Source organism: Uloborus diversus, chromosome 4 (genome assembly GCF_026930045.1).
Source record: "Uloborus diversus isolate 005 chromosome 4, Udiv.v.3.1, whole genome shotgun sequence".
Taxonomy (NCBI): domain Eukaryota; kingdom Metazoa; phylum Arthropoda; class Arachnida; order Araneae; family Uloboridae; genus Uloborus; species Uloborus diversus.
The window spans coordinates 106,246,205-106,262,181 of NC_072734.1; the positions used below are offsets into that span (position 1 = coordinate 106,246,205).

General features: G+C 35.0%; 1 long non-coding RNA gene across 1 annotated transcript in view; it reads left to right on the plus strand.

The window, feature by feature from the left end:
• Window positions 1-15,977, plus strand: part of LOC129220486 (uncharacterized) — a 78,352-nt gene that overhangs the window by 33,044 nt on the left and 29,331 nt on the right. Inside the window, exon 3 of the long non-coding RNA XR_008580473.1 lies at window positions 6,845-7,127. This is a non-coding gene — a long non-coding RNA (uncharacterized LOC129220486). The remainder of the gene's footprint in view (window positions 1-6,844; window positions 7,128-15,977) is intronic.

Below are 15,977 nucleotides of genomic sequence, written 5' to 3' on the forward strand. Positions count from 1 at the left end.
GGATAAATGTGCCCTGACTAGCAGAATCGATCAGCAGTCTGAAAGTGTGTGAAATGCCATTGATGTCTTTGACATAAACAACTGCAGTAGGTAATAGCACACATTGTGTGTTTGGAACAACTGTGCTATTGCTACTAATAGTTGAAAGCATTTCATTTTCTGTTTGTGTTTGAGATTTTGTTTCATTTGTGTTTTTCGCGCACAATAATGTGTTATGTGGCTGAGAACAATTTTTGCAATTTCCCGCTCGACATTTTTCAATTCGATGAGTTTTATTTGATTTCAGACAATTAGCGCATAAGTTATTTCTTTTCACTACGTTCCATTTTTCCTTCAAGGGCAGCTCCAAAAAAGTATTGCACTTAAATAATCCGAAATGAGACTCACTTTTACAGAAAACGCATGTGTTAGCAACCACTTGAGCTGAATGAACTGATTTATGGGTTTTCTGACTTCGAAAGGATCCCCCGCTCTCAAAGTTTGCATTGGATTTCTCCTTTCTGGCCTCCCTTAACGCTAAAGACGCTAAAGCATCTGCTCTGCTTAGTGTGAAAGATTTGAACTCATCGAATGAAGGAATTTTTTTCGCATGTTCTAGCGTCCAAACGCGAAGTGTTTCTGAATCTAGTTTTCCTTTCAATAGGAAAATAATAATTGTATCCCAATGCTCTACAGGCTGTTTTAGGATTTTTAATGTATCTATGCATTGTGATGTAGTGTCAATTAATTTCCGTAACCCTGAGGCTGATTCCTGTTTTAATATAGGTTGGGAAATTAATTTGTTTAAAGCTGCATTTATGATTTCTGATTCGTTTTCATAACGATCAGTAAGCGCCTTCCACGCCCTTTCATAATTTTCATTTGAAATTTGAATCGATTGTAACAAGGTAGCTGCTTCACCCTTAACAGAAAGTTTAAGATACTGTAATTTTTGACAGTTACTTAATGATTGATTGTTTCCTACACTTGCTAAAAATAAATCACGAAATGAAATCCAATCAAGATAATTAGAAGTAAACACTGGTAACTCTACACGCGGAAGTTTGAGGCTATTGACATCTGAATTTACTGTGTTTTTAGATATATTTACATTAATGTCGTTAACAGTGTTATCGCTTACACATTTCTTTTGTTCATTTTTTAAAGTGATTTTTAACTCATCTAATTTTGAAAGCAATTCATGCATTTCTTGTTCATACTTATCAAATTCTGTGTCTAAACAAGTTGTTAGAATTTCATCATTTAAAGTATTTATCTCACTATCTAAAGAAATAGCACTATTTTCGAATACTTCTATATCAGACAAAGAAATACCCTTGACTTGCGAATTCTTTACTTGGGTAGTTAATCTAGTTAGCTTACCTTTTGTTATTTTTTTTCTCTTTAAAAGGGGCTCCATGTTAAGGACGTGACCTTCCTCAATGAGTGCGATGCTTGTTTCGTCTTTTGCTTTACTCGTTCAAGAGTGATGAATATGAACTGCTTGTTTTATAACAGTTTGCACGTTGACTGCTACACATCATCCTAAACTTGACTGACTATTGCTGTGGCTCGACGGACCATGTACGAACGATGGAAAGAGCAGCACGGGTTTTGAACAACTTTATTGGAAAGACAAAACATCTACACTGAAGGTTACATCAATGTTGCTAGTTACGCGCGTGCGCACTGTTGCGTCGTTGCGCACTCTGGTGGTGGGTTGAATGAATTTAGGGCTGAACAATTTGTAACCGAGCCCACCCGAGCCCGAGTGATATTGTCTCGGACCAAAATCCGGAACCCGCCCCCCGAGCCCGAAGGAAACTTTCTTGTATCAAAACCTGAGCCTTCTACAGTCTGACATGATCTCTCTGTTAATGAAAAATGTTACGTCAAATGTTCTTCATTAACAGAGAGAATATTCTAAATTTTCTTAAAATGCTCCACTTCAAATGCATTACTGTATGACATATTGCAATAGTAATCGCGAAAAAAAACCCTATAAATAAGTGTTAATTTATTTAATTAATTATTTTTTAAGGGGGGGGGGTAAATTTGACATTGATTGAACTGATTTAAATGTTCTTTTCATTTTCTCACAGTAGGAAAATGTTTATTTGGTTTGAATTTGTATGGAGATTTGGCAATTCAATATCTGTGCTTGAGCCCGAGCCCGAAACCTATTTTCGGTTCTAGAGCCCGAACCCGCTTCGGATTCGGGCTGTCGGGCCCGGTCTGAGCCCGTCTTATCTCTAGTACATATACCATACGTAATAGTGATAAAATTTGGAGCTATGCAAATTATTTTTTACTTTAAAAGGCATGCTTTACTTAAACATTCAACTAATATTTTTAATTTTAAACTATTGCGGAAAAGTGTCTTATAGTTACATAACAGACTTTATTAGAACCATAAAAGTCAGTTCCTGAAAGGACTTACAAGCGATGTTTTGCTGCGTTATAATTCATCTAGGCCCTAGGCATTCAAATTAAGAAATACATTGTACATGAAAAATCTATCCCAAACGTGAAATTTCATTTGAAGCAAGGAATATATCTTTAGAATGTGGTTAAAAAAAGATTTATTTGAAACAATTTAAATTACAAAATAACACTGAAAATATTCCCGTATTTACAGATATTTCTGTGTACTTTGGATACTTAAGCTTATACAATTAGTATAGTAGCGAAAATATTATAAATTTTTCTGGTGAAATAATTGTATCGGTGTCGTTGAGAAAAGTTAAAAGCAAACATCGCATAAAGAAAAAACGTGTGTCGTAAAAACACACGGCAGGGGTGAAACTGTTACCTTCTCTTTTTTTTTTTTTTTTGACATTGTGAACTGTCACCTTACCGCACGCCATGCTCTTCTTCTTTCTGCGCCTGACTTACGCATATTTACAATAAAATTGTATTATTTTAATGAAGGAAATACCTTATAAACAACGATAAAACTAAGCAATACTCGAAGTCTGCTTTTTAATTGTTGCCAAAAAACAAAGAAAAATAAGGTTAATGAAAAAGTTAATTTGTTAATAAAAGTTAAACTGATTTCAAGACTGCAATGTGGATTGCGCATTTAAACTGATCACTTGAATTGAATCGAAGAAATCTTCGAAAACTTGCATTATTTGAAAAGTTATGCCCAAAATCCACAAATGTATGCTTGCTTAGTTTCAGTATTGAAACTAATCTGTTAAACTTATTAACAAAACTAACCTTATAATTACTACTATTTTTCATTATTTTTGGCAATAATTGAAAAGCGTAAGAAATTTAACTTTATGATTACTATTATTTTTTATTGTTTTTAGCAATAATGAAAAAACGACTACTTCACTTTCGCAACACAAAAAGTTCGCCGATCAAGAATTTCATAGCGGCGGCATAAAAAGTTTTACTTCAAAAATAACGAGTTTTAACTACGTTTATTTGCTTCTACCCCCTTCATCTGTCAAGAACAGGTAGCCAGGAACTAACGGATCACTTTCAGTGCCGATTGCTCTCATTCGCCGAAACTTGCACAAGAGGGAGAGAGAGTTCTCATGCTTTGGAAATGTCCATTCCGAGGTAACGGATAATCATTCGACTGTCGTGAGGCGGCAGAGCGAATTTTAAACAAAAAGGAATCGTCTTCGCCCGCCGTGCCATCCTCATACAAACCCTTCCCTCTCTCTCTGGGTGGTTCACGTGCCGCTTTGTTCCTCTCGGTTCTTAAAAACTTTCGATTCTTTTCTCCTTACCTTGACTCCTGCTTTTGACTTCCAGCCCCACGGTGCAATTTAAGCCCGCGGGGTGGCCGATTTTTATTTTTTTTCCCCCTTTCGTTTAGAGTGGAAAGGGGTGGCGAAACAGATCGGTGCGATACCCGGAAATTTTCGGTACCGCTCTCGCTTTTCTTCGCCGAAACCGTTAATCACGCCGGGCGCCTCTTTTCTGGCTACGGTGTCAGGTGGTTTAACTCTTTTGCCGCCCCACCCCGTTCCTATGTGTGTTTAGCTAGCGGTGGGAGCGAATTTTTCAAACAAATATTCGTGGATGCATCTTCATAGGTAAGGCATTCGCGGGGGAAGTAAATGCGGGGCCGAGTGCTTGTTTTTGAAGAAACAGAATACAGAACGGAGCGTGACTAATATTGACATTAAGAGTTTTAAAGACTTGCACTACATAAAATTAGTCATTACCCCCCCCCCTCCACCTCTTACGATAAGCCTTTTTCTATAAACTCTACAGTAGAAATTAAAGAAATTTGAATTGTGTAAACAGGAAAGCCAGGATCGATTTTCTTGCTGCCCTGTATTTTTTTTTTTTTAACTTGAATTATTATTATTATTATTTTTTTTTTTTGTTTATCACTAAAAATATTTTTCTTGCATTAATATTTATTCATCAGAAAGGCAATGAAAACAAGTTTTAGAAATTAATAGAACAATAGGGAAATTGCAACCTATTAAATGTTCATATTTTGGCTATTGGATATTGTTAATTGACCCTCAAAACTAAAAAATTCACCATCACCGAATTTTAAAACACCGTGGTTGATTTTTAATGAATTTTTAAAAATTAACGCGCAAAAGTGCGCTCTTCTGAAACGTCACGAGCCTACGTCACAGGGCACGAATGGGCAACCTTCCGCCGAAGATCCCTTGTTTTCGTTAGGGACATTTTGAGCGCGCTGATATTTTTATTTTTTAGAAATTCAATAATCCTTTTGAACACACTATGGAGACCGGATTCGTTAAAGCACAATCTAAATAATCTTCCTCATGTAACATCAACGATGATATTCGAATATTTCCGAGAGGATGAGAGGTTTAATGTTTCAGAAACGCGAGGAGTTAAATGCGAGGAGATAAGCCTTTTACGTTTCGTTTTCGAAGTCGCATGCGTGACCTTCGGCTTCTCCCCTATCGGAAGAGCGCATGACGTCACTTCCTATGCCATTTGACGTCACAAGCGCTTGAACTTTAAAAATTAATTTAAAAAAAAAAACTACTTATCGTATCGAAAATTTTTTTTCACCTATGATTTTCATACATGTTACTCTATCATATAAAAATAAAATTGAAAAATCGAAAACTTCCCTATTGGTGTCTGTAGTACTTACTTCACTTGGAATTTCAAAGCACTCTTTATCGTTTCTTTCAAAAACAAAATTCAAGTTTTCAATTTTTATCAGCATAATATTTTTTAAAAATATCACAACGAAAGAAGACGTTTAACTTCATAATTACACACGTTATGAAACAATATTCGTCTCCAACAAAAAATACGAAATAACGTGAACTTTCCACAATAACATTAACATTCTAACTCATCTATATTTATTTTTTTAGTGTTGTCATTCAAAAATCAAATAAATACCGCAAATTAAAAATTATTCGCAATTCAAATAAAATATAGGAGGCACTTTGGACTCTGACTAATGGCGTCTGAAAGAGGAAAAAACCATTTACGTAAGATATGACCTATTCAATGAGACATCTGTTTTGTCCGCTCAAAATTAAAATGTTTTACCTCTTTGGCATTTCTGAAATTACTACAAAAAAGGTGGCGTATTTAAACTCTAGAAATGCAAACTTAATACCAGTGGAATACAAAACGTTGCAGATGACAAATAGTTAATTACTTGTAAAAATTTATAAAGCATTTTAAAAAATTACAAATAGCAGCAATAATTATTAGAATAGTTCTTAATTTTCTCTAGTTCGCTATTGCATAAAGAGGCCAACATTTGCAATATTCAGTCACCTAAAATGCACTGTAAAAAATACAAGCCAACATTTTTAAACTGATCTCTGTCACACTTTACTTTTATTCAAACTGTCAGGCTTAATTTCTTTTACAGGCAGGTAAACTTTGACGTATGTGACTTTAAACGACAATATTATGCTCATGAGATCTGCATTGTTGCGATTTCTTTTGGTGCAAAAAAAAAAAAAAAAAAAAAGGTTATTTATTCCACTTTCCACTACAAAAGGAATTTCTCAAAAAACTCTTTTAGAAATATAGGAATCCCGTGTTATCATGAAGCACAACTAATTCAATTGGTTACCACAGGCTCTACAATGGTTAAAAGTACACGAATTGATTATTTTAACAAGCTGACCAAGATAAAGCTAAAGTATTACAACATTCTTTGCAATTAAAAAGGAGAGCATTAAGTTTAGAAGTAGAAAGATTTTATGAAAAAATAGCTATACTGACAACCGTGAAACACGATGCTCTTTAAAGGTGATATTAAAAAATGCAACCTTACCATCTTAGTTATTATAAGCTTTTATTATTTTTACTCTGTCTTTTGTAAAAAAAAAAAAAAAAAAAGGGCTTTTTAATCTTTGCCAAAAATAATAGTTGTTGTAAAGTTAATAAAATTAATGCTGAACTTAAGCAAGTGTAGATTTGTGAATTTTGAGCTTTCAAACCTTTAAAAATAACACAGGTTTTTGAGGCTTTCCTTGACTAAATTCCTCAGTTTAAGAGTTTTCAAAAGCTTTTTTCGCCACATACTTGTTATTTTTATTAATGTTTTGAAACACAATTTTGAGCAAAATCTTTTTTTTTTCCAGTTGCAAATTATCCTTTTCCCTGTCATTAGTGACAAATCCGAAAGAAACTAACTTTTACATAGTTTAGGGATAACAACTTGAGAAATTTCGAAACACGAAAATGTTACCGACATTTACTTTCTCATTTTGGAACAATGATCAAACAAATTCAAACTCTTGTTGTTTCATATAAGAACTTCTAAAAATTCATGAAGTTATGTTAAAAACAATATTAGTTCCAGAGTCCCAAAACGTCTCTGAAACCATGTTCAAATTCTTATTGTTCTTATTTATTTATTTATTTTTTATTTCAGATCCCGTGTCACAAAAACAAGTGGCAAGAAATGCGACTAAATTACGTGTTGTTAAAAAAGGGAGGAGGAACCCTTCATAACTGTCTCTCCTCATCGGATATTGCTGCGCCGACGCCTAAAGTTGTTCTAGCAGGCGCCTTCGTGACCCCGAGTTGTCATCTGACAGAATATTGGCAGCAGCCCCTGAAGGTGCCGAACACATGACCCGGAACTTCATAGCCCAGCAAACGAAATTAACTGCTCTGGCAGTACCTTCACTGCTGCAGCTCCAGGCGGCGAGAAGGTGAAATTTAGTCGTAAATGATCTTATTTAGAATTAGAAAGTGTGTGGTGCTTTATGGTGGAAAATGTACTGCGTTTTTTAGGCAACGAAAATTTTCCATGATGCTGAACTTTATTAACTTGAGTAGCTAATCTTGTAATACGAAGCTGATAAAGAAGCTCTTTAGAGGAAGATAATCTTTATACGAAGCTAATCTTTATGATACACTAATTTTTATGATAAGTTACGAGGGAGGATATGAAAACAAGTTTCATCATACTTTTTTGCAGGAAAGCTTTCAGGGGCAGATACAAGTGGAGGGGCATGGGGGTCATGCCAGGGGCGGATCTAGAAATTTTTGAAAGGGGGGTCAAGTTTCAATGACCTGCATGTTCTACCTCCTAAGTAAAACAGAATCAATTAAGGGTGCCAATCTCCCCTAATGGTGATGACGTACCCCCTCAGATGCTATACAGAGCACCCACCCCCCAAATAAGATCAAAATTCTTTCAGAATCCCCTCCCCCTAAATTTTTCAGTGATGCAACCTGTGCCATGGATCATATTCCCTCAAATTTTCATCAGAAATATTTCTTTAGGTTGACAGGCTGGTCACGTTTAAGCTTTGAATATACCAGTTTACAGCTACAAAATAATTGGGAAAAGTACACACCTTAAACCACACGACATGTGGTTTAAGGTGTAAGAGTGTTCTGAAAAAACCAGGAGCTTATTAGAGATTATTGTTCTTTTGAAAATGAATAAAAATCTTAAAGTAACCATAGCCCAGTAAATCCTTTAAAAAAATCTCGGGCTGAGAAGAAGTACCTTTCAGAACCAAGCAAAAAAAAAAAAAGGTTAACATTTTTCCATGTACTATGGTTTCGGATCTAAAAAGTTGAATTTAAAAAAAATCATAAACTTGTCACTGGGTGGTCAGCTGACCCTTTGACCCTCCCCTGAATCATCCCTTGGGTCAGGGCCGGATTTAGAAGTGTGGAGGCCCCGGGGCAACGAAGGAAGGGGGACCCCTAATTAGGGTTCGAAAAGATCATCATATTTTCGAAAATATCCGATACTTTGATATATATCCGAATATTTTGATATATATATGTATATATCCGATATTTTTGACCCGTGAAAGTTAGGATACTTTGTAAAAATTTCATTGTGGGACCCCTTTGTTGTGGAGGCTCCGGGGCAGTAGCCCCGCCTTTCCTCCCCTAAATCCGGCCCTGCCTTGGGTCATCCCCCCCCCCCTAAACTTTTGACGTTAGCTTCCATCCGTATTCTGTTCAAATAATCTCTGAATAAAATGTAAACTGCAATAAGCTTCTCAATTCATTAACTATTTTCAGAAGTAAACATTTCATATGCTAATTCTTTTCATTGCTTATGAACATTGCATTAGTAACATTCGTGACCTACCAGGTGCCTTATTCCTGGCCGATTTTGTGATTTTTATCAACACCCATGCAGATTCAGAAATTTTTCGTACCCAGAACCCTATATTCTTCAGCATGACCTCCCCCCCCCCCCCCCGCCTCTCTCTAAAATGGTAGCCTGTATCCGCTCGTGGAAGCTTTATGAATTTACAATTTCACAATAAAGCACCAATTTTTCTGTATAATCTCCTCCGACATTAATACGTTTATCTAGGTGTTGCAAGGATTTAACGAAACCATCTTGGTAAAAGATCTGTGTCTCTTGGTTACTTGCTGTCCTTCTTCATATTTTCGTTGGAGCTCCAGTTTTTACCAGGAAGGTTTATTTAAGCTGATTTTATGGTTATGTAACTATTTCAACACGGTGATAACTATGGAGAAAAATACATTAATAGTTGTGATTTTGTTACTCTATGGCGTGTTTCTGTTCGTAATGAAACTTCCCTGCAAAAAATAGCAATAGGAAAGTTATTTTTGGAATGTTCCTAGGAACTTAATCTAAAATGTGGGAGCCTTCTTGTTTCGTCCGAAATCTACTTAAAGGAGGATGATTCATTAAGAGAATCTTCTAGAAATTGAGTTATTGCTGAGAAATTATCGTTTACCATGAATACGTCTTTAAAACAGCAAACAGGATCATAAACACCAAGTAATTAAACAGTAGATTAAAACTTTAATGCACTTCTTGAACACTACAACAAGTACCGTATTTGTAACGACAGTTGGAGTTGGTTATATAGAAACAGCAAAATATTACTTGAAGAAAAGGCTTAATTGCGATGAGAGCCAATGGGAACTTTTTTCCTGTACTTCTTTTTAATTTGGTATGAAATTCTGCAGCTTACACATATACATGTATTTTCAGGGCCGTATGCAAGGGGGTGGTTTATAGAGTTCAAACCCCCTCCGAAATTTCATCTAGAAAATGCTTTCCATTATTTTTTTGTTTTATTCATTTATTTATATATTTTGGTGTCAAAAATGATATTATTGTTATTATTATAGTTTCAATTTTATTTGTGAAATGAAATAAGTATGCCTGAAAAGTTGTACAAACTCATTGTGTGTTTATGGTAATTTATGGTAGTTATTGGGAAATTTATTTGTTATGTAACAATATGGCGTTTTGTTAGAAACACCCCCTCAATCCATTTAGATTACCTATTGTAACAAAAATCAATAGAATACGCATGAAACCAAATTTGATAGACCATATAAATGTTTAAAAAAATGTATTTGATAAAATCCCCTCCGAAACAAAAGTCTGGTTACTGTCCTGTGTATTTTAGTCTAGAAAACACTTCAGAGTACAATAGGAAGCAAATGAATAGTTTAGTCCTGAGTATAAGAGGGTGTTTATACTTTCATGTAATTTGGTTTTGAAGTGTTAGAAAAGAGAAAAGAAGTTTTGTCTTCTCATTTCATTATCGCTGAAATTATTGTTACCTTTGTTTGAAATTATTTTACGTGCAAAATAATTGGAATTAAATCAATGAAATTTTTTTTCCAAGAGTTGAGGAACCTGACCCCTTTTTTGCGTGCGCCACTGCATGTAACTTATTGCACTTATATTTCCTGCTCGATATACCATTACCTTACCTTGCATTCGGTATCTTGATCGATAGATGCAGGTATTACGCTAGAATTTTTAATTTCTTGGTTTCTGTTCTCAGTTGGAATTTCAGAACTGTTCGATAATATTTCCATTGGGGAACAGACTGGAGAGAGTTCTCCAACAGTTGAGGGGGTATCCTGTCACCAAAAGGCAAATCAGAACTCACTAATTATGGTCATCAAGCGAAAGGGACAGCAGGAGAACGGATGGTAAATCGCCAATGTCCTCTTCATAAATCACACGAGCGGAGGGACAATGGCACAACGAAACCTTTTGATGACACGGGGGCGCCAATGAGAAGGTCATATTATTTCCGGTGGACGGGGGAGAGGGGAGTTTTCCTGAATAGAACCCTCCAGTAGAGGTGATAATCGACTTTCTTTGTCTACCTTTCCAGGGGAGGAGGCGAAAGGGAGTCGACTCTCCCCGACTTTGCGGGATTGTCTCTAATGTCAAGTCGGGTGTGGGCGGGTCTCGGATGTCATCCGGGGTACACCCAAGTTGACTTCGGGAGAAAATTTTCCCAGGATACATGCTTGTTCGAAGCTGAACTTTTCAAACATTCAACATGCAATTAAGGAGAGCGTATCTGAAGGATATATTATCCAATACTTTATTGATTCCTCTTTCAGAAAAGTATTTTTTGATGCGATATTAAAGCATAATTTGATTGAATGCTAGCTCCGAAATAAAATGATTAACCAACCTAAATAAAACATAAATTGTGTAAGAGTTACAGAAAATGGATATTTCAAAACTAAGGCAGGGACGCCCAGAACTTAAATTTTTGGGTGGGCGGAAATTCTCAATTTGCCGAATGGAACTAAAAATTTTACCGAATGATGATAATTTTGCCGAATAGAATTCCAAATTTTGCTAATCGTCAGACAAAATTAGCCGAATAAGGACATTTTTGGGAGGTCACGGCGACCTCTCAACGACTACAAAGACTCTCTTAACTAATAGGCCTCTCCATCAACTACATCAGTGTAAAAATGTTCAAAACACATCAATGCAAAGTTGTGAGTGCGTGACGTTCTTCAGAGCATTATGTGCAACTTCACTGTTTCTTACTAACGAAAAGGCTTCATTGCACTTTTGAAACAGCCATTTGCCTTAACTCTTTGAGAATTTGTGTTTATTTACGTTGGATATTTATTTTATTTACCTTTTAGCACAGAATTTTTGATCATTTTTTCATGTAACTCAAAGTCTGTATAATTTACTGTACTTAGGCTAGAATGTTTCTGGATGGACTCCTTGCACTTGGTGCAACAAAAAATTACTGATTGCAATGCAATTCCAGTAGACTTTTCCCAAGCCAAACTCTAAAAGGATTTGAACTTTTTAATTCAAACAATTTACTTGTCGCGTTGTCGGAATAGCATATATCTAAAGAATATGATATAGGCGAGGGTGGCCCAAAGTATGCCCCCCCCACCCCCATGGTGTGTTATCGACGATGAATACGTATGTCGTGTTAACCCGAACACCCCAGAGTTATTATCAGTCCCAGCAAAGCAGCAGTGAAGCGGTATGGCGCAACCAAGTTTTAAATATATATATATATATATATATATATATATATATATATATATAATGAAGTTTTGTAACTTGTGATTAGTCGAAGGCCAGCTTATTTTTTTTATTGTCAATAATATTAATTTATTCTGACACTATCCACCTATAAATTACGATGGTCATTCCGTTTTTTTTTTTTTAAATTATCAATTTAAGGTTATAATTATTGAAATAAAAAACGTGCCTTTGTGCAAAGCGGGTATAGGCTTTAAAATTTCTTGACTCGTGTGCTGACCTATATTTTCTCTTTCAATAGAATAAGTATAACTTTAAAAAGTTATTTTTTAGGATGGCAATTAATTAGTCTGTTAATGAACTCAGATATTTCTTTATGTTTTATAAACAAATGTACTGATTTTAAATTGAATAAGTACCACTGTTTTATATATATTTTTTAATATAATGGAAGGTAGCTATTCAACTGTTTTAATCATTTATAACTTTATATTTGGTTGGAAAATGTGAAAAACCACAATTAGTTAAGCTTACCTGCTTCGGGCTCAATGGTATGGCAAAGCGGGTTTTTCACATGTTTGTTAAGTTTGATAATAAATAAATATTAGATTTGAAATAATACAAAAATCACTTTTTATTTTGAAGTTCGAAAACCCTGCTAGGAAATAAAACCGAAATTGTTGCGATAAAAATCCAAAAACTATAATTTTCAAGCATTCTTCGAAAACCTTACCCGCTTTGGGTCACCTTCGCCTACTGTTCAATGCTACTGTTTGTTGCTTCTTTTTAAGGAAAGTAATTTTTGTTGTAGCACACAAGCATAGTTTAAACTAGAAGTTCCGTCAAAAACTAAACAAGCTTACTATCCCGTATACCAATATCGATTTTCTAGTATCTAGTCAATATTCTCTAAATTAGCTGAAACTGCAAATTATGTCAAACATATCTTTTTAACAGTTTAAGCTTATTTCTAGAAACAATATGCCTTGTTCATCTTAAGAAATGGATTCGTAAAAAATAAATAAACGAACAAAAAAAGTAGTTACACCTTTAAACCAAGCAGCTAATCATCAAAAAAAAAAAAAAAATCTTTAATCGCTTTCAAAAAGAAATAATAATAATAATAATAATAATAAGTTCATTAAAATAAATACCAATACATTTGTTTTTCCCCCGTCGCGTCACCAGAACAATTTAGAAAATAAATATACTTTACAAAATAAATAAAAAACTGTAAACTTAAAGAAATAATTTTCATCATCATTAAAAAAAGAAAAAAAAAAAGTCTGCGCAGCTTTTAATGTTGAAAAATATAAAGAACCCGGAATTTCGCTTCATTAACCACTGCCAAAAACAGAATGCATAAATAAAAACAAATCACATCAACAATAATTATTTCAGTGAAAACCAGGGTTGCGGAGTCGGTCTGATTTTGGGGTAAAAGAGTCGGAGACGGCAGTCGAAGGCTTTAAATTCAAAGACTTCGAGTCGGTCAAAGTCCGTAACTCTGCCAATGCCTGCGGAGTCGTCTACCAAACAGTTTCAGAAATTTTTCGAACCAAAAACAGTATAGCTCCGTTCATCAGGAGGGAGTCATTTTTCAGTATGACTCCTTCTAAAATGGTAGATTGTATCCTCCCTTGCCGGTGGGGCACCCCTAGCTCTACTAAATCACACTTTTAAATTCTTCGCTGTAAGTTTTTTTTCTTTAGGTTTTTCAAAAACGTATCAAACAGCTTGTGTATTTATCAGTCCTGGAGTTATTACACTAATAGCAAAATTTTATATAAGTCCATCCTACGAAAAACCCACCATTTTTTCTTTCAAGAGACAGCTCATTATATTTCATTAAAAAGTAAAAATTTTAAATGTAGTGAACATAATTCTTTGCCTACAGGAATTACGGATACATTTGCAAGGGCGCCCATATAAGGGGACAAGGGGGCTCAGCCCCCCCCCCCCCTTTGAAATGAGAACTTCCTTGCTTTTAATGCTTTTTTCTTTGCAAAAAATTAGTAAAATTTCTTTTCCAGCCATTAATGAATAAGTTATTAAAAATGTCAAATTTTAATATTTCTAATCTGTACTGAAATCGGTTTCCATGGGGAAAATATTCTTCCAAACCATGGGGTAAATTTTTGAGCCCCCCCCCCCTTAAAATTTTGCATATGGGCGCCCCTGTACATTTGTGATTCCTTAAGCAACAGAACGTTGTTCATTACCCTTTTAAATTATAATCCTTAATGATGAATATGAGATGTCACTCGTGTCAAACAAAATGTTCGTTTTTCCTCTGAATAGGATCATAGTTCATCTGTGCTGTCAATCGCTGTTTAAAAGAAACAAAACAATAAGTTCTCAAGGATATCAGAAACAGTTCCCTTTATTGCAAATCCTAATCCCATTTCTCAAATATCTTCTTTGAAAGATAGCTGTACTGCCATGGAAAGGCAAAGAACGTTCTTTCGTTCTTTATTTTTAGCCGAAAGAAAGTATAAATAAACAAGCTTGCACAACAAAGCTAAAATACCATAGATGACAAAAATGCAAAAAATAAATAAATGATGCAGAAAAAATAAATAAATAAAAATAATAATGATGTCGTTTCCGAAATTTTATAAGTATTTTCTCCTGAAAGAGCATGATAAAAAACATCGGATTTAACCATTTTTTAAATAATTTGACAAAGTTTAATATTTTTTAACAATCATTTTGAAAGGTGCAATTTCATTGTTAACGCCTCTGCACGTGACATCACAAATGATGAAATGCCATTCACTGATGCCATTAGTAGAGCGCAATATTTAATTCGCAGCTTTTCTCATGTGTACTGGCAACGATCTGGTTGATAGCAAGCGTAGAGCGCAATATTCAATTCGCTTCTTGATTATCATAACGTGGAAACGCAGCTGACAGATGCGTCAAAGTGCATCATTTGTGACGTCATAAAGACCACGACATATTTGAAGAATCGGGCATTTTAAAAAATTAATTAAAAAATAAGCGTTGGGAAAATGAAAGTATTTTCTCTCTCCATGTTATTTTTTTGCTTATTCTATCAATTTCAGTGACTAAAAGTAATAGTAATACTTTTGAAGGAAACAACCATGTTAAAAATTCGCAGATACTGCCCCTTACCTTTCAATGGCAGTATAGCACTATATATATTTTGTTCCATCCTCAAGAAGATAAACTGGACATTAATTCATGCACGATGCTAAATTTGGTTGGCATACAAAAAAAAAAAAAAAAAAAAAAAACATCCAAAGAATGGTAACTACCAAAAAATTAGCAAGATGGGAAACTCTCCAAGTAGCTCTCGGAGCACCGAACCAATTCTCTCTCTCCCTCCCTCTCCCTTTCTCTATCGGGCAAACCCCACATCAGATATATAATCAGTCACTCAAACAGATTGAGAAATGGACGCAAAAAGAAGAAAAATAGTGGATAAAAATAAAACTCGCGAGCGCAGAAGTAATAAAAATATAATAAATCCTGGGCGTGTCTTTACCATCAATAAGTCCACACCCGATTTGACGTGTACCTACCCCACTCCGATTTTAATGCTACCCTACGCTGGAGCCTTTAACGGCATATCTAGTTAGTGGACTGTAATATCATGTTATTACAGCACTGCCCCGCACTAGACAACGGTCATTAAGCTAGCTGTAATTGAATATTGCTCGCCTTCTCACTGTGCTAACAGTCTTGTTGCAGAATGAGATTTTTGTTTATTTTTCCTCAAACTATTCATTGTGGTTTCTGGGAGCGTTTCTTAATTTCGGTCTGAGGCATAAGTTTATTGCAGATCGAATATGGGCATCGGCTAATAATTGATAAATACGGGACTACTGGTCATTTTATAACCTGTCATTATACATTCTGGGAGGGAATGTGGATCTCGGGAGATTCACTGAAAGATAACTTTTTGCTTCAATCTAAATTGATTTTTTTTTAAAGCCGAAAATTGATCTGGTTGTTGTGTTCTAGTTATGGTTTTTGTAAATGGTTTTCCATAATGAAACCAACTTGAAAATGATCTGTGTTTCTTCAGTGATGGAATTATCAGTTTTTTGCCTGATGGTTTGTCTTGCGTTCCAGCTTATTTCTAAGTTGTTCCAACGTTACTAACTGACATTGCTTTTCGATTCTAAATCATTTCCACTGATTCGAAGTTTAGTGATATCCAAGTTTCCAAGTTCTTGATACTAGTGGAACTACAATTTTTTTTTCACGGAGCTATACCAAGCTAATCAGTGTTTCCAGATTGGGGGAA